This window comes from Bos grunniens, chromosome 4 (genome assembly GCF_055505025.1).
Source record: "Bos grunniens cultivar Pamir isolate PY7600 chromosome 4, Bosgru_T2T1.0, whole genome shotgun sequence".
NCBI lineage: Eukaryota > Metazoa > Chordata > Mammalia > Artiodactyla > Bovidae > Bos > Bos grunniens.
In genome coordinates, this window is record NC_141168.1 from 92,901,004 (window position 1) to 92,921,660 (window position 20,657).

The window sequence follows — 20,657 nt, forward strand, 5'->3', positions numbered from 1 at the left end:
GAAACTTGCATCTTAGCTAACAAAGAATGATTCTTCAACATAGACAAAACTGCACCTAAGTTAAGTCTCAGTCAATGGACAAAGCGCTCTTCCCGGTCGCATTTCTCAGTTGACAAATCTTTTAAACCAGTAAACACTGTGCTGGTGTATGAAGTTAATTAGCCTTATTTTTTAAATTGCTATACTTCCTAAAATTACCCAGAGAGTGTTAATATTTTATTTAAAATATGTATCCCAACAAGACACTTGTAAGGCAATATATTAGCAGAGAACTACAGTAAAATTCGAAGACAGTCTGTCCAGGGAATGCTGTCTTCTCATGTTCCTGACCATGAATTACCAGTTGATGTAAAATCATCAGGTGACAACAACTGCTCTCAGGACCAAGAAAATTCCACACTCAGTCTCCCTAGTTTCAGGTAATGCTGCTGCTGTCTGATTCTCCAAGGGGGCGAAAGGTTCAGGGAAAAGAACCTTGATACATTGATACTTCCTAGAAGTTTATTGGCTAGTGGTGCTTGTCACTGAAAATAAAGCATCATTTCAGTGCGAGAGGAATAGCAGGGGACTTGAGGGGTAACAGGAAGCTAATAGGAATGATGTAAAACAGACCCTTCTTGACACTGCGCCATTATGTGCTGAATAAACAAACAAATGCTTATGGCATTTTCATTGCCAAAGCACTGAAGTTCCCTCTACTTGACACCCCATTTACATTGCTAGAAAAATAAAAAATATGCTCTGGAGACATTATTCCCAGGTAGGTTTAAATGCTGAAATTAAACCAGGCAGGTAATGCTGAAGACTAGGGCAAATTTATGATGGCCATCTGGTCAGCCACTGCTCTCATCAATAAACAAACGTTACTGACCTAGATGGCTCGCTGGTAAAATCACATTTGGAAATGTTTCTGGAAGACCAGAGCAATCAAAGAAACAGAATGACAAGTAATGAGAAAAGGAAAGTTCAGAGTCTCTATTAAAGGGAAACATTTTAAATGTGAGATTTCAGCTGGTGGAAAATCCCCCAAGATAAGCAGTGGTAACTCCATGGTCTGAGTCACCTAAAATTGGAACGAGCAGCACACTGAAACCAGACTGTGGCAACCAGTCCCAGTCTGGCAGAATAATGAACACCATGAAATAACAGGGCTTCCCGCTCTCATTTCTATGAGTCTATGAAATCCATAGCCACTAACATCTACACGCTGATACGGTCAGACATCCATATCTTAAACAAAGCCGGCTCTAGCTAACAATCAGACCCACATTTGGACTACTATCATAAAGCTCCATCCCCTTTCCCATAAAGACATTTTTCTACTCTACAACAAATTTTTGCCTCTGGTATAATGTTAAATACCATGAGCAATAAGTGCAGCTCTATGTTTTCACAAACTAGTCATATATATTCACATACCATACATTCCATGCATCTCCTAACTCCCTTCTCATTCTCCCACAACCCCACTAGGCTGAACGCTCAATCGCAAACTTGAAAAATAATCTGCTAACAAGATTCAATTATTGACAGTAGCTCAAGTGCTGATAAATCTTAAGAGGACACCTGCTGCACCTCAGTCATTCCCTTGTGGAATATCAGTTAACTAACAGTAAGGGCAGAGCATCTGGCCCAGCCTGCTTCAGTCAGTCAGTTCAGTCGCATCCAACTCTTTGCGACCCCAAGGACTGCAGCACGCCAGGCTTCTCTGCCCATCACCAACTCCCAGAGCCTATTCAATCTCATGTCCATCACATTGGTGATGCCATCCAACCATCTCATCCTCTGTCATCCCCTTCTCCTCCCACCTTCAGTCTTTCCCAGCATCAGGATCTTTTCCCATGAGTCGGTTCTTCACATCATGTGGCCAAAGTATTGGAGTTTCAGCTTCAGCGTCAGTCCTTCCAATGAATATTCAGGATTGATTTCCTTTAGGATGGACTGGTTGGATCTCCTGGTAGTCCACTTACTCTAAGAGTATTCCTCCCTGGTTTATACCCTAGTCTCCCCTTCATCACTAAAATGTAATAAAGGGCACAAGTTTTCCCTCTGATTTCTTTCTCCTTCCTCTCTATACTTCTTTTTGACTCCTAGGAAATATTTTACACTGGCTCATTTTATTACTACAGAATGTGTTTTTTAAAAAATCCTTACACTATATATAAATAGCAATTCTTTTTTGTTGTTGTTGATTGTTCTAGATTTTTTTTTCCCTCCTGTGGCATGTGGGATCTTAGTTCCCCAACAGGGATTGAATTCTTGCCTCTTTCAGTGGAAGCATGGAATCTTAACCACTGGACCACCGGGGAAGTCCTAAGTTATAAGCACTAATTCTTTACAATCCTTTCTGCTTCTATGCCCACTGGAGAATAAGACCCACAAACAAGGTGTACATGTTTCTACAGAAAGAAGGCAGTAGAAACAAATTCCATATGAAAAACGGCTTCTACCTGGAGAAAGGATCTGGAGAAAACACGTTCTAAGATTTATATCTCTAAGAGGCACTGCTATGGGAACTCCGTGAATGACTAAGCTAAAAATGCTGAAATAGCAGCAGCTCTCCTTTTTCCTTAAGACTGAGTACCTCCTGGAGTAGTTCGTTTTGCCTCACTATCATCAGATGTCTTAAATTCATCATATTCTACTTTTCCTTTCAAACTGAAGTCTCCAACGGTTTTCATTTTCTGGTATCATCATCAGTAATTTATTAAGTGACGTGTTTATGCTTAAATATAGACTGTCCCATTTAATCCCTTCCCATATTTTCAATTTCCTGTGTACCCTTTATTCCTTCAGCTTTCTCTCATGATGTGCTCTTGAGCCAAAGGTCAAGAGTATAATGAATCACAAAATAGGATAAAGTGCTCTGATAATCATAATGTAGGGAGATACTGATTTCTGTTCCCAGAGATATTTAGCTGGCAGCATGCCAACCTAAAGTCATCTATGATTCTGACCAAAAGAATTTTTGAGAATTCTGAGTATTTGGACACTCAGTTCATATACGGGTTGACATGGGTATCCATCCAGGTATTTCTCACTAGAGAGCCTAACATAGATCTTAAATACCTTGCCAGTATGGGTCTAAGAAAGGAAACTTACAGCTCTCCCTTCTATTTCCTAGTAAAGACACCCTGTAATATAGGATATAGGCTATCATTACTCTATTTCCATTCTCTGTGACCTGCACTCAAGTAGTCTCTTCCTATAGAGTAGGAAAGGAACTCCTGTGCTAAGTGTCTACTCTGTGCTAAGCACCTGAGGACTAAGGTCTTCTTCATTAGATCAGCCCCCCAAACAGTGTACATTCAGGTTTGAAGTCTGACAAATGTTGTTCAAAATGACCGTATCATTGAGTCTCACAACACACCATGGCTCTTTCCTAAAGAATTGGTCTTTCTGAATTAAAGCCTGTTAATGCAACCTGATTACAGAAGGAACGTTCTGAACATGACCTACAAAGTCATGTTGCAACAGGATAAAATGCAGCCTACCTACACCCACCCACACACAGAGTGCACACACGGTATAGATTCTTTCTTTTTTTTTTTTTTTTTGCCAAGGAGCAGGGAGAAAAGGAAACAGTTCTATTCCTTCCCCTCCTGTGTTCAAAGCCTGGATTGAGGCCAGTGTCCTAATCAGTTCTCATTGGCCCCGGAGGAATCAGAACCTTTTGTAAAATATAATAAAGGGCATAAAATCATGATAAAATGCATGAAAAAGCAGTGCCTTTGGTTAGGGAACTAGAAATAATTTAGCAGAACAGATGGATTGCATTGGTTTGGTATTACTGAGGACATGAAAGGGCTCATTTTGTGGCAGTTCCAAACTAAGAGAAAATGTCCAACTTATATTTGACAAGTCAAAGTACCTGCCTCTGCTGGGGGGAGACCCCATTTTCTTTAATCATTTTCAAAGCAGTGACATATTAGGCAAGAATTTCCATTGATACATCTCATTTTCTGAAAATATTTTATCCACTGTCCCTAAATATAGGGATGCATTCTTACTCTACAAAGATCTGCAGGGCTGCAGACTTAAAGAAAAGAATAATAAATGACTTATGAGTGGCAAAGTTACCTTCTGTTACAAAGCCTATACTTCATAATTAATGAATCAGTTCACACCTATTCATTATTGTGGATATACTTCTCTCTTAAGCAAAGCAAAAAATCTGATCTCACTGCTCATGCCCAAGCTTATCAATGGAGATTTCACATGCTACAACCAATTGCTTCTTTAAATGTTACAAAAAAAGAGTTTATATCTCCTCCCCCCAATACATTATCTCCTTCCATAGCTCCCTCATCATCTAATAACCTGTTCTCCTCGAGTTTTTATCCAGAAAGAAAAGGAGTAGGGAAAGAAGAGTTAGGGAATTCCCTAGTGGTCCCGTGGTTCAGTTCAGTTCAGTTCAGTCGCTCAGTCATGTCCGACTCTCTGCGACCCCATGACTCGCAGCACACCAGACCTCCCTGTCCATCACCAACTCCTGGAGTCTACCCAAACTCATGTGCATTGAGTTGGTGATGCCATCCAGCCATCTCATCCTCTGTCGTCCCCTTCTCCTCCTGCCCCCAATCCCTCCCAGCATCAGGGTCTTTTCCAATAAGTCAACTCTTTGCATGAGGTGACCAAAGTATTGGAGTTTCAGCTTCAGCATCAGTCCTTCCAATGAACACCTAGGACTGGTCTCTTTTAGAATGGACTGGTTGGATCTCCTTGCAGTCCAAGGGACTCTCAAGAGTCTTCTCCAACAACAAAGTTCAAAAGCATCGATTCTTCAGCACTCAGCTTTCTTCACAGTCCAACTCTCACATCCATACATGACCACTGGGAAAACCATAGCCTTGACTAGACAGACCTTTGTTGGCAAAGTAATGTCTCTGCTTTTTAATATACTCTCTCAGGTTGGTCATAACTGTCCTTCCAAAGAGTGAGTGTCTTTTAATTTCATGGCTACAGTCACCATCTGCAGTGATTTTGGAGCCCCCAAAAATAAAGTCAGACATTGTTTCCACTGTTTCCCCATCTATTTCCCATGAAGTGATGGGGCCAGATGCCATGATCTTCGTTTTCTGAATGTTGAGCTTTAAGCCAACTTTTTCACTCTCCTCTTTCACTTTCATCAGGAGGCTTTTGAGTTCCTCTTCACTTTCTGCCATAAGGGTGGTGTCATCTGCATATCTGAGGTTGTTGATATTTCTCCTGGCAATCTTGATTCCAGCTTGTGCTTCTTCCAGCCCAGTGTTTCTCATGATGTACTCTGCATATAAGCTAAATAAGCAGGATGACAATATACAGCCTTGATGTACTCCTTTTCCTATTTGGAACCAGTCTGTCGTTCCATGTCCCATGCCCAAGGTCAGGGGTGGCAGCTGAGAGGAGTAACCCCACGTCCAAGGAGCGGCAGCTGCACAGGCGCAGGAGGGCTGAGAGGAGCTACTCCACGTTCAAGGTCAAGATGGGCGACCTCGTCCAAGGTAAGGAGCAGTGGCTGCGCTTTGCTGGAGCAGCCATGAAGAGGTACCCAACGTCTAAGGTAAGAGAAACTCAAGTAAGATGGTAGGTGTTGCGAGAGGGCATCAGAGGGCAGATACACTGAAACCACAATCACAGAAAACTAGCCAATCTGATCACATGGACCACAGCCTTGTCTAACTCAATGAAACTAAGCCATGCCATGTAGGGCCACCCAAGATGGATAGGTCATGGTGGAGAGGTCTGACAGAATGTGGTCCACCGGAGAAGGGGATGGCAAACCACTTCAGTATTCTTGCCTTGAGAACCCCATTAACAGTATGAAAAGGTCCCGTGGTTAGGACTCTGCCATTTCCACTTACCAAGGGCGTGGGTTCAGCCCCTGGTTGGGGAACTAAGATCCCACAAACCAAGAAGTGAAGAAAGAATTGGGGGGAAGGGGGAGGCAAGGGAAGGAAGGAAGGAAGAAGAGTAAAAGAATGAGAAGTAGGAAGGAGGCTACCAATAAGCAAGCAGGAAGCCCAACAGGCTCTTGGTCCTGTCAGCCATATGAAAATAGAGTGAATTTCAAGTTAGAAGCCGTAAGTTCTGGGTTCTGTCACGTGTCCGTAACATGCCCACAGTCTGCTATCAGCTACCTTTCTGGAGGTTTGTTTCTTCATTTATAAATATACAGAGATTTAACCGAATTACTTTTAGCCCTAAAACGGTGAGTAAAAATGGTAAGCCCTAAAATGGCTATGTGAATTACCTCATATACAACAAAAATTCAATAAACATCCTTTATTTTTATGTATAGCTTTGCCTCAGGCAAGCAAATATAATAACTGAAGTGATAAATTACTATGGTTGAAGCAAGAGAGGAGATCTCATTATGAAGGTTTTCAAAAAGATGCTACATGTATTCCTTGAAGTCCATTTTAAAAAATGCTTAATTATATTTGAAAAATAAGAGGTTTTTTAGAACTCATATTCCTATCCCATGATAACCTCAAAATAATAGACATTTTTCCCAATTATAAATTTCATTTTGTTCATAATGCTTTGGAGTTAATGCCACCTTTGTTTCTCAGGCAAATGTTTACTTTGTTACTCTCTCACCTCCAAATATAAGACTGTTCACTTCTCTGTCTCTACCTCATTAAGCTTATGTTAAATTGTTTTCTAATATTGGTTGAACCTTGGAAATCGGCTGTATAAATTTAAAGGTTATTAATGTCTGGGATCATACCTTCAGAGCTCCTGGTTAAGTCCTGTCAGGTTACAACCTGGGCATCTAGGAACTTAGAGCCACCCAGGGGATTTTAGTGGGCAACCTAAGTCAAGAATCTCATGTTAGAGGGAGCTGTCCATTCTTCCTGCTTATAAGCAAATTCAAGATTTGCTTATACTAACCTTATACTGACCTTATACTAACCAACATTTGGGACTATGGAGTAGTTAAACTTAATGGTTGGCAGAGAGAAGGTTGAGAAGTTAAAAAATAGTTTACATGACTTTCAAAATGACAAGTGCCATCTACTTCCATGTAATACTGCTTGATTCACTCTTCACAATCTATTTAAAAATATTTCATGGCATAGAACAATTACAAATGTACTTTAGAAACAGCAAGCCCATTCAATCACAAATGTCTGGGTGGTAAAAAGCATATGTACTATGTATTTTTTTCAGTTTTATGTACACTAGTTTCATTATTATGAAATATATCCACTTATTTTCATTAGAAAATAAGAAAGAATGCTATGCCTCAGTGTAACTGGTTCAATTTTCACAATTTTTATGCAACTGAGTCTCCTATGTTGTAATTATTTTTCAAACACTGTATGAACATTTTATTGATTTACACTAAAGCATTGATTTTTTTAAACAATAATCATGTATGAAATAAATCTGTCACCATAAATATTTTGTTACTTTAGCACTCCAATTTTGAGATGGTTCAAAACCATGTAACTAGTCAGTTTTTGCTAATAAATTTTAATGCTCCTGTTTAAAAAAAAAAAAATACTTATCACTTTCCAAATGGACTCAGAAGGCAGCCTGTATTACTTCCTTTTATTGGTTGTTTTCCACACTAATTCTTCCCCATTTTTTGCAGAATTAAAATTCCAAATCATCTTAATTCTGATTATGGTTTGCACAAGTATTTTTTAATGTTATTTATCTGCCAGGGTCTATACTCTACTGGGTTCTGTAAATATTTCTCAGAGTAATGACACCTTGGTTTACTCACCACGTCTAAATCACATGTACTTCTTTCCATAACCACCATTATCCTTTAGACTATTCACAAGATTCCCTGTTTGAGTTTCTTATTGCTTTGTGGTTAGATTCTAAGACACAAATACACACACATTTTTTTTTTCAAACTAAACAAAACAGTAAGCTGTTATATGCTGCCATCTAGTTAGATTACTCTATAAAACAAAGGTTTAATTGAATTTCCATTAACTTGCAGTGTTTAGTGCTTTGTAACGTTGAAGTCAGAAAATATGCACATTTCAAAATTGTTTCTCAAAAGACTATTCAATTTCTTTATTGTGATTTACAAAAGGTATTTAAAAAATCACTTCTGTGTGCAGGCAAATGTGCTGGAGACTTTATCCCTGAGCTCCTTGGCATATTAAGATTTTACACTAAACCTGCTCTCTACTTTTCTCATTAGAAGTGCTGAGAAGTCCCAGAAGGGGCAACAGTAGCGTGGTTCTGTGTCCCAGAATTGTTTTGTAATTACTTTGTGTTGGCACTTGAATAAAGGAGTTAAACATTTCAGCACAGTATGTTGCTTATGGTTTGTACTTATGAATTAAGCGAAACGAAGTTATTCAATAGGAATCACAAAGAGGCAATGCAAATTCCACATAATGTGCAATCCAACAAAAGCATTATAACATGTTATTATTCTCAAAACAAATGTGAGAGCAAGCAAATGTCTGTGGGTGGCTTGGTGGGGCTGAGAGTCCTGAGCACTTCTGGAAAAACAACTGCAAGTGCATTTCTAACAGATGATGGATCAACCCCTGCAATTGCTTCAGCACAGAAGAGCACATCTTTCTTCAGGGGCACACATGCTCCAGAGAGCTGGCTACCTAATCAAGGAGCTTAATCCCAAAGAAGACACCAAATGACCTCTCCAGATCTGTTTCTTATGGTGACAAGAAAGCTGCTGGTTTGGATTTCCACTTCCAACAGAATCACTAAACTCAGTATGAATGATTCAACAGGGGAAACAAATTAAATGGTATTGGCATGAGGGACTACTCACTACCTCAATTTTTAAAAAACAGTGCCACGTCATGCCAAAAGAAGTAAAGCCATGTAACCACTGCAATCTAATATAATGAGGACTCATGTTTTCTCTGGCTGCCAATCAGGACTGTAAGCACAGTCAATTTACATGATAGCTTACAAACTAAAAGCAAGATCAGATCAGATCAGATCAGTCGCTCAGTCGTGTCCAACTCTTTGCGACCTCATGAATCGCAGCACACCAGGCCTCCCTGTCCATCACCAACTCCCGGAGTTCACTCAGACTCATGTCCATCGAGTCAGTGATGCCATCCAGCCATCTCATCCTCTGTCGTCCCCTTCTCCTCTTGCCCCCAATCCCTCCCAGCATCAGAGTCTTTTCCAATGAGTCAACTCTTCGCATGAGGTGGCCAAAGTACTGGACTTTCAGCTTTAGCATCATTCCTTCCAAAGAAATCCCAGGGCTGATCTCCTTTAGAATGGACTAGTTGGATCTCCTTGCAGTCCAAGGGACTCTCAAGAGTCTTCTCCAACAACAAAGTTCAAAAGCATCAATTCTTCGGTGCTCAGCCTTCTTCACAGTCCAACTCTCACATCCATACATGACCACAGGAAAAACCATGGCCTTGACTAGACGAACCTTTGTTGGCAAAGTAATGTCTCTGCTTTTGAATATGCTATCTAGGTTGGTCATAACTTTCCTTCCAAGGAGTAAGCGTCTTTTAATTTCATGGCTGCAGTCACCATCTGCAATGATTTTGGAGCCCCAAAAAATAAAGTCAGACAGTGTTTCCACTGTTTCCTCATCTATTTCCCATGAAGTGATGGGACCGGATGCCATGATCTTCGTTTTCTGAATGTTGAGCTTTAAGCCAACTTTTTCACTCTCCACTTTCACCTTCATCAAGAGGCTTTTTAGTTCCTCTTCACTTTCTGCCATAAGGGTGGTGTCATCTGCATATCTGAGGTTATTGATATTTCTCCCAGCAATCTTGATTTCAGCTTATGTTTCTTCCAGTGCAGCATTTCTCATGATGTACTCTGCATATAAGTTAAATAAGCAGGGTGACAATATACAGCCTTGACGTACTCCTTTTCCTATTTGGAACCAGTCTGTTGTTCCATGTCCAGTTCTAACTGTTGCTTCTTGACCTGCATACAAATTTCTCAAGAGGCAGGTCAGGTGGTCTGGTATTCCCATCTCTTGAAGAATTTTCCAGTTTATTGTGATCCACACAGTCAAAGGCTTTGGCATAGTCAATAAAGCAGAAATAGATGTTTTTCTGGAACTCTCTTGCTTTTTCCATGATCCAGCGGATGTTGGCAATTTGATTTCTGGTTCCTCTGCCTTTTCTAAAACCAGCTTGAACATCTGGACCTTCACAGTTCACGTATTGCTGGAGCCTGGCTTGGAGAATTTTGAGCATTACTTTACTAGCATGTGAGATGAGTACAATTGTGCGGTAGTTTGAGCATTCTTTGGCATTGCCTTTCTTTGGGATTGGAATGAAAACTGACCTTTTCCAGTCCTGTGGCCACTGCTGAGTTTTCCAAATTTGCTGGCATATTGAGTGTAGCACTTTCACAGCATCATCTTTCAGGATTTGGAATAGCTCTACTGGAATTCTATCACCTCCACTAGCTTTGTTCATAGTGATGCTTTCTAAGGCCCACTTGATGTCACATTCCAGGATGTCTGGCTCTAGGTCAGTGATCACACCATTGTGATTATCTGGGTCATGAAGATCTTTTTTGTACAGTTCTTCTGTGTATTCTTGCCATCTCTTCTTAATATCTTCTGCTTCTGTTAGGTCCATACCATTTCTGTCCTTTATCAAGCCCATCTTTGCATGAAATGTTCGTTTGGTATATCTGATTTTCTTGAAGAGATCTCTAGTCTTTCCCATTCTGTTGTTTTCCTCTATTTCTTTGCATTGATTGCTGAGGAAGCCTTTTTTTTTTTTATCTCTCCTTGCTATTCTTTGGAACTCTGCATTCAGATGTTTATATCTTTCCTTTTCTCCTTTGCTTTTCACTTCTCTTCTTTTCACAGCTATTTATAAGGCCTCCCCAGACAGTCATTTTGTTTTTTCGCATTTCTTTTCCATGGGATGGTCTTGATCCCTGTCTCCTGTACAATGTCACGAACCTCATTCCATAGCTCATCAGGCACTCTATCTATCAGATCTAGGCCCTTAAATCTATTTCTCACTTCCACTGTATAATCATAAGGGATTTGATTCAGGTCATACCCGAATGGTCTAGTGGTTTTCCTTACTTTCCTCAATTTAAGTCTGAATTTGGCAATAAGGAGTTCATGGTCTGAGCCACAGTCAGCTCCTGGTCTTTTTTTTGCTGATTGTATAGAGCTTCTCCATCTTTGGCTGCAAAGAATATAATCAATCTGGTTTCAGTGTTGACCATCTGGTGATGTCCATGTGTAGAGTCTTCTCTTGCGTTGTTGAAAGAGGGTGTTTGTTATGACCAGTGCATTTTCTTGGCAAAACTCTATTAGTCTTTGCCCTGCTTCATTCTGTGCAAAAAGTTTACTAAAACTTTGTCTCCCCTCAACCAAAGAAAGTGCTATGTTTCAAATTAACTTCTCAGCCATCCAGTTTCAAGTGTTATTAGAACTGGAAGAGATCCTAGCCAATATCCTGCCTAACACCCTCATCTCACACATGGGAAAACCAAAGATCACTAAGGTTTAAATGATTTGACAAAAGTACACAGATAATTAATGGCAGGACTAAGGTCAACTCTAATGCTGAACAATAGCTTTGAAGGAATCCATTCTGATTAATTTTCTACCTTGATAAATGAAATAATACATAAGTTTGATTTGTGGATCAGACTATCACTTAAAAATAAAGAAGCTCTCTTAACGTTTTCAGATTGCCAACTATTCTATCCTGTACACTGTTTAATTGCAAAATTGACTACTTCATTGGTTTTGGAAAGCGTGTTTGCTCTGTATGTCAGAGCAATTGAGACTCCCTACCTTCTGTCCCAGTGAAATTATAACCCTAGTTGACAAAGGAACTTAAATACAGCTTGATGGAGGGCAAGCTCATCTTAAGGTCTGATATACTTGCTCCTTTGTTCTCCAATATATAACGTTTCCTCCTCTGTCTCTTGCTCAAAGGGCCTCTCTGATGTTGTCGGGATCATAGAGACAGCTGACCACAGCCTTTCTCCTTGTATTCCTTCCCAAAGCTCAATCAACGAGTCTTTAAAAATCACTGTCAGTATATAACTAGTGACTCGAAACCCCTTCAAAGTGTGCAGTGACATATTTATTTGTGTGATCATTTGATTACCGTCTGATGATCTCACCAAACTGTAACAGCCTTGAGACATGGGTTCTATCTACTCAGTATTCTATCTCCAGCTCCAAACACAGGAGCCTGGGAAATGAAAATTCTTGATAAAGACTGCTGAAGGGATAGATCACTGTTCTCAAAGTGTGGTACCCAGATCAGCAATATCAGGATTGCACAGACACACTGAAGAAATACAAATTCTGGACTGCCACACCAGTAGCACCTCACTCCTGCTGAATCTGAAACTCTGGGGCTGGAGCCCAACAATTCGTATCTCAACATTCTCTCAGGTGATTCTGACATAAGCTAACATTTAAGCATCCCTAAAATCAATCAACAAATGCCACTGAGCTAGCCACAGGATTCTCCTCATGCTCAGCTCTATGTCCCCAGAGCTCTGTCAATTTCACCCAATAACTACGGGTGGCTACACAGACCTGGCAGGAAAATGCTGAAAGACGGCAAACTGCTCTCAGGATACCGAGAAACAACATACTGACCCAGCTGGTGTGTTATATTTCTAGTCTACTATATCCTTTTCTATAAAATCTAAGAAACTTTCTCTCTTTTGAGACAACTAAGTTCTTGTTTTTCACAACTAAGAGACGAATTTGTGCACACTGCTAAGGAGAGAGCAGTGACCTACACACCAGGGCCAGTTCTCAAACCCCTGGCATCCCGGACACAAGTTTTCACTCTCAGGAATGCATGATTTAGACACAACCAAGGAATAGATGTGGATTTTAAATTCCTCTTAGTCCTACCTAGACAACTTAGAAAGGCCTGATTCTCCTTATGTCCTTGGGCTATAAATATTCATTAACACTCAGGATAGAACCTAACTTCTCTTGGAGTTAATAAGTAACGTCTAAGTAACGTCTAATTAGAAGACACTTCTAATTGTTGGGACTTCCCTGGTAGCTTAGTGGCTAAGACTCCACACACTCAATGCAAGGGTCCCAGGTTTAATCCCTAGTCAGAGAACTAGCTTCCACGTGCCATAACTAAAGATGCTACATACTGCAATTAAGAGTCAGTGCAGACAAATACACAAACATATGTTAAAAAAAGAAACACATTGTCATTGGCCTTGATCGCTTTAGAAGCCTCATAAACACTAACTAGGAAGCTTGTTAATACAGGAAACTTCCTGCCTCTTCAACCAGATAATGTACCCACAACAGATCCAACCAGGCTTCCGGGGTGGCGTAAGTGGTAAAAGAACTTGCCTACCAATGCAGGAGACGTAAGAGACATGGGTTCGATCCCTAAGTCAGGAAGATCCCCTGGAGGAGGAAATGGCAACCCACTCCAGTGTTCTTGCCTAGAGAATCCCAGGGACAGAGGAATCTGGTGGGCCACAGTCCATGGGGTCGCACAGAGTCAGACATGACTGAAGCGACTTAGCATGCAGACATGGGTCCAACCACTTGCCAATTACAGTGTGCTTTTCTCCTGGCTTTTCAGAAACCGAGTGTAATAAGTTTTGCTGAATCGCTAAAAGGTTTGTTGTATGTCTGTTTGGGGTTGCCCCGCACACAGCATTGACATTTTCAAAATAATTTAGAGGGAAAGGCTAGCATCTTTGCAAGTAATATATTTTAAAATGTGTATATTATAATTAACTTGTCCAATCAAACTCTTTAAAAGAAAATCCACAACAAACATGCATCAATTATTTCAGCTGCAGTCACTGGGGAGAGTACTGGCTAAGGAAATAGATTCTACTGTTTCCAAGTGAGCTAAAATAGCCTAGAACAACCTCTGTATGTTCCCTTTTCCCTCCCCCCTGCTTCTCATAGGAACAATGAGGAAGAAAAAATAAGTCACGTTTCTTTTGCTTGTATGTATTATCCCTTTTGTTACTGCTATACACGAAAGTCTCTAGAGAAAGGCTACATTATTTTACTTAATAATCATTTTTAAAATTCCACTTTGAATACTTCTCAAGTTATTCACACAAGCCAAAGGAATATTAAATTCCTAGGTGTCTTAAAGTTAGTGATGGGTTCTTAATGGCTCTAGAAATTCCACTGCACATTTTGGATTGGACCAGTTCAAGTCACAGATATTTTCATAACACAGGAGCAAATAAATACACATGCGCAACAACCGTATCACTTCGGAAAGCAAACCCCTGACAAACTGCTCTTCAGCTACGTTAGGAAAAGGGGCTTCTGTTTGCATTATTGAAGTTTTGGACGTGACTTTTGTGCTTGGTCTTCGTTAAAAGCCAGTCTGCTGATCTGGGCTTTCAAGAACATTATTTGTTAATTGCATGATTGTTTGCTAGTATGCTGCGTGCCCACAAGCTTGGTGTATCTGACTCTTTGGGACACCATGGACTGTAGCCTGCCAGTCTCCTCTGTCCACAGGATTTCCTAGGCAAGAATACCAGAATGGGTTGCCACTTCCTCTTCCAGGGGAACTTCTCGACCAAGGAAGGGACTGAACTCAGGGACTGAACCCATGTCCTGCATTGGCAGGCAGATTCTTTACCACTGAGACCTCAGGAAAGCCGTTGATTATTTGCTACAGAGACACTTATTTAGCTGACTGAAATGGAATAGACCCACTCATTTTTGTCAACCATACAGTCTCTGGGCTTCCCTTATAGCTCAGCTGGTAAAGAATCCGCCTGCAATGCAGGAGACCTGGGTTTGATCCCTGGGTTGGGAAGATTCCTTGGAAAAGAGAAAGGCTACCCACTCCAGTATTCTGGCCTGGAGAATTCCATGGACTGTACAGTCCATGGGGTCACAGAGAGTCACAGTCCTTCTAGCATTTCATCTTGGGTCTGACACACATCAGTTAGTGCTGCGTATAAGTTGAACTTCATGGTTTCAAATAATACAAGACCAAAAGAATGTGATGCACCAGGAACTGGAAAAAAAAGAAAGACTGATGAGAAACAGATAACAAACTTCTAAAATTTTAAGACCAGTATGAATCATATTACATCCCATTTACTTCTGTACTTTGCTGCTTGTATAAACAGTGTTCCTTCAGGTAAAAGGCTGAAGGAGACCACAGCCTAACAGCACACTGAAGCCGTGATTGGGCGCTGCTTATCTGCAGTGGTGGAGGCTCGGCTTCAGCACATAACAAAGACTGGAAAGTGACAAAATGCACACAGCAGTGCCTCAGCTTATGAAAGCACAGAGAGACTGCCAAGCTAGAAAACATCTGTAATAGATGCAAAGGTGAGACACGAACGCTCTCATGAATAAATACCCATAAGGCCAATCTACTACAAAGAAGTCTCCTGGATGGTTTACTTCACCGGCTTCATATCGGATTGTGCAGACTCTAATAGAGTGATCTGGCTTCCAACCTGCATTATCAAAAACAATGATATAACTCTAAAATTTACCAAAGAATATGAAGCTTTCTGCCACATAACATGGGTGCTACTGGCAAAATAGGAATCATAGACTTTCACTCAAGAAAGAACCATAGAAATAAATCTAGCTGAAATTGTTTCACTTCTGAGTTTCTAGGTAAAGGATACACTTACTGAAAAGCAGAACTCTAAATATGAAGGGTATTTGATAATTCTATTACCAACATATAATAAAACTTGTGAAACTAAATCTGTATACACTACTCTGGCATATTCATTCACAATATCAAGACTGCTTAATGACCCATCAACATTATCTGTGTTTTGATGTAAAGAAAATGACCATTTAATTCCCCTGTAAGACAAGATACATAGTTCATCTCCAAAAGAGAAAAGTCAATAAAGAATTTATCCTTAGAAGCGAACACATTGAATGAATGAATGACTTTGCATCTTCCAAAGTCAGTTATTTTTGCCACTCTGAAGAGAAAAAAGATCATACAGAACTAACACTCATTATCAAATAGAATCAAGTGTACTTGACTTTGACATCTTTATTTCCACTGAAATATTTTACAGGTTCACTCTAAAGTAAATTGGCTTTGAATAGAATTTTCTTGACCACATTTTCGGGTGTTAAAATCATTTAATTCAAAAGTAGTCGCAAGAGACTGTCTTTATCACTATTCACTATTTTAAGAATAGTGAATTTAATATGGTTTCAGTGTTATTAGTTTCCTCATGACATAACTATGGTCAAAATATTATCCACTTTCATGTTTCCCAAATTGATGAGAGCTAGAGTTCCTTCATGGCTCTTATAGAGAAGAGCAAAGGAACCAAATAGTAATACGTAGGAACCAAATAGTAATATGTCAACTGATCAGACTATAAGAATAGGGACCATGTTTGTCTAGTGAAATTCCGTAACTCTAGTCCCTAGAACACATCTGAAACATAATATAGATGCAGGAAAAAGTGCTTTTGATCCATAAATGCTAAGGTAGTGTAAAATAACACATCGAGGATATTTTTCTTTTAAAAAAGTTTAGACTCAAATATAGACTGTTACTGGATCTTAAGCAACAATGGACATTTATAGCAGCTAAATCAACCAACTGCTGGTTGTTACATATTTTACAAATTTGACAAAGGGAGCCTTTCTGACCTGATATCTTTTAAATGGTTCAATAAGCCAGAATTTTCTAAATAAAACATAAGACTCACAAGAATCTACAGAAATGAATCTAAACACCAATAAAAAGAAGTGACTCTTTCTGGTAATCTTTTAAAACTGTTAAGAGACAGTTATCTTTTAAAACTATTCCATTTCCATGAGGCAACATTGGCACATATGAGTTCAGAGCATTGCTTACAGTAAGAAATAACAACTATGCAGCCCCTAACTGTTTGTGAAGAGCTTCTCAGAAAATTAACTCAATAAACGATACCTACTGGAAACAAGAAGAGTTCCGTGTGTACAAAAAAAAACCCAGAACACTACAGTAATGGCACACACATCAGGCAGCTGCTCAGCCCGTCAGCGCAGACTGAGTCCCCACTGTGTGCCCAGCCCAGTGTCAGGTTATATGTTACTGGTGTCCATGATGGTTCATCAATCACGGTGTTGGTGCTACAGAGTTAACATTTTTCTACAACTACCCAAATGAATACTGGCCTCTTTACATGATTTATTTAAGTAAGTAAAAGAGTGTGGCCAATTCAGGATTACCTCACATTTATTTAGCAGCCCAGTTTCTTGCAGCCGTGACCAGATGCTCTGTATTCGTCCAGCATGCTCAGGGTGGGTGGTGGAATTGCCACAAATGCACTGGTGTTTCAGCATCAAAGGATCATAGGCAATTCCTTTAGGACAAAGAAAACACAACACAAGATGAGTAATGAGCACAAGTTACATGACAATATGATTACTCAAAAAAGGGCATTCTTTTCCAAATAAATGTACAAACAGAGAAATAATACATATCCACAAGTTTCCTGGAAGCACATAAGAACTATTTAGTTCTATGGGTCTGGATATATATGCAAAAAAAAGTCAACTCATGAATTAGTCAGAATCAGACCCTAGGCTTACCAAGTAAATCTGTAAAGTAAAAAAGGTGATGATATTTGAGAAACTGCAGGTTAAAAACCAATACTGCAATTTTACCAGTATCTTAAATCACTATGGAGTATTTTTAGACAGATAATTCAATTCAGCAGAGGTTTCAATTTTATCAGTGAATCCACAAAATGAGCTCTTTAAAGTGTGATTTTATTTCACGAGTAAGTCTTGCCATAGTTTAGGTCATGTTATATCTGTAACAAACTGGGTTTCCAACTACTTGCCTATTCATATGCTTATTAATTCCTTCAAAGTTGTGCAGAAAGAGTTTCTTTTCTGCTTACTGTGCTTCTCTCATAATTTATGTCAATCTATAAGTAATACAGATACTATAGTTTTTAATGATGCTAAAGCTGAAACTCCAGTACTTTGGCCACCTCATGCAAAGAGTTGACTCATTGGAAAAGACTCTGATGCTGGGAGGGATTGGGGGCAGGAGAAGAAGGGGACGACAGAGGGTGAGATGGCTGGACGGCATCACCGACTCGATGGACGTGAGTTTGAGTAAACTCCGGGAGTTGGTGATAGACAGGGAGGCCTGGCATGCTGCAATTCATGGGGTTGCAAAGAGTTGGACACGACTGAGCGACTGAACTTAACTGATAGTTTTTAAAATATTGTGGAACATTTGAAGTGTTTCTTAAAAAAATAAGTCAGTAGCAATATCTTTAGTAGAAATCACATAGACACAACAAAATCTGCATTTAAATTATCATGAGTTAACACATTTCATGTTTCAGAGCCTCTGATGTGAAAGATTTCATACACATTTGATGAAATGAACTATTAGGCATATACAAGGTAGGGCTCTTTAAAGAAACAAATTAGATGATAATTATTATAAAAAGATTTCCACCCTTAACCCTATTCCTTGGGGGGAAAACATGTTATTTACAAAACTGCCTGATGTAAGAAATTATTTAACCAATGAAATATTCCAATAAATTACCATCAAAATACATTCTCTGGGGGCATAGAATGCAGAAGAGTCCATTATAATAACTTTCTAAATATCTATTCAAGAACAGATAAGTACAAGCAATTAGTGTTATAAAGTAGGTTCAATTAATGCATTTTATTCCCCCTTACATTATTGTGTTAGAAGGATGTTATTCAAGAGGGGAAAATATGTGTCCCTCAGTGTATTAAAATCATGCAGAATGACATGTGTATTTTGAAACCATGTGGCAAAAATTATGTCTAAGAAAAAACTATTTCACTGGTCCAAATAATATCCACTTCTTTCTATTAATTGGAATATAGCTGACATATACAATATTACATTAAATCAGGTGTACTACATAGTGATTTGACATTTTCATACACTGCAAAATGATCACCACAGTAAGTCTAGTAAACATCTGTGCCCATACAAAGCTGTTACAATTTTTTTGTTTGACCAAACCAAATGGGGACCCTAGTTCTCCAATCAGGGATCAAAGCTGTGCCCCGCAGAGTGCAAGCATAGTCTTAACCACTGGACCGCCAGGGAAGTCCCTACTACAGTTCTTTTACTATATCCCTTGTACCTTGTTATTACGTCGCCATGGCTTATTTATTTTACAACTGGAGGCCTGTATCTCTTAATCCCCTTCACCTATTTGGCCCAGCTCTCCAGCCGCCTTCCCTCTGGCATCTACACAATTGAGTACGCTGTCATTTCGCTTTGTTTTATTTCTTAGATTCCAGATCTGACTATACAGATTTTAGTTTATAAAGTATTTATCTTTGTCTGACTCATGATGCCCTCTAAGTATGTAATATTGATTCTTAAGATACAAATGGCTTCAGAATCCCTCCACACGCCCCCAAATCTCATATTTTCATCTTCAGGGCTGATCTCCCTCCTGAGCGGTATACACTTGAACACTCATCTAAATCGCCCATCTAAAATCTCCATTTGGATGTCTCCTAGTTTTCATAAAATAGAAATATCGTATTTGAGCTCATAATCTTAAGCTTCACATACCGTTTCTCATTTCAGTGAAGGATATCACCACCACTGCTCATGTAAGAAATCTTACTGTCCTTTTGACACTCACTCTCCAATAAACCAACAAGTAATGTCTATTTTTCCCTGGAAGATGCATACTAACTCTCTTATCTCCAATGCTGAAACCATACAATCCAAGGTACTATTATCTTTAATCTGAACTCCTGAGATAGCCCTGTAATGGCTATCTGACTTTCATTCTACTCTATTTGCCACTTAAGAGTCGCTACCTTTGCTTCAGTCCTTTGGTGACTTCAAAGATATGAAACGAGTTGCCAGTCCAGGTTTGATGCACGATACTGGATGCTTGGGGCTGGTGCACTGGGACGACCCAGAGGGATGGTACGGGGAGGGAGGAGGGAGGAGGGTTCAGGATGGGGAACACGTGTATACCTGTGGCAGACTCATGTTGATGTATGGCAAAACCAATACAATATTGTAAAGTTAAAAAATAAAAAATAAATAAATAAAAAGAAAAAAAAAAAAAAAAGATGAGGTTAAATTTCTCCAGGCAGCACAGACACGCCTGTCCCCACCTCTCCAGCTTCATCTCATACTTCCCTGCCTTGATCTTTATTTCTCCCACAAAGGTTTACTTTACCTTCTAGTTTTCAAAAGACTCAAAATCACACGTGCCTTGGGATCTTCATACATGCTGTTCCATCTATGCCAAAAATTCTGCCTTCTGGCCCCCTTCGCTCAGCTAATACCTACTCATTCTTCAAGATTGTCTCAATGTCACTTCCTCAATAAAGCATTGCTCGGTTCAGTTCAGTCGCTCAGTCATGTCAGACTCTTTGCAACCCCATGAATTGTGGCACGCCAGGCCTCCCTGTCCACCACCAACTCCCGAAGCCTACCCAAACTCATGTCCATCAAGTGGGTGATGCCATCCAGCCATCTCATCCTCTGTTGTCCCTGTCTCCTCTTGCCCTCAATCCCTCCCAGCATCAGGGTCCTTTCCAATGAGTCACTCATAGCATCTTCTAGGTCTTCTTTGTAACATTTAGTACAATTCTATAATTGGTGTATAATCTTGTTAATTGGTTATTTTCTTTACTATCTGTACAACACAGACTAGAGTTATATTGTTTACCTCTGAACTCTTAGTGTCTATAAATATGCTGGGAAAACAGTAGA

General features: G+C 39.7%; 1 pseudogene across 1 annotated transcript in view; it reads right to left on the bottom strand.

Moving 5' to 3' along the window:
* The window catches only part of LOC147374535 (histone deacetylase 9-like), a 300,860-nt pseudogene that overhangs the window by 255,831 nt on the left and 24,372 nt on the right, over nucleotides 1-20,657 (bottom strand). The window contains exon 3 of the transcript XR_015162870.1: nucleotides 17,132-17,265. The product of XR_015162870.1 is annotated as a histone deacetylase 9-like (transcript). The remainder of the gene's footprint in view (nucleotides 1-17,131; nucleotides 17,266-20,657) is intronic.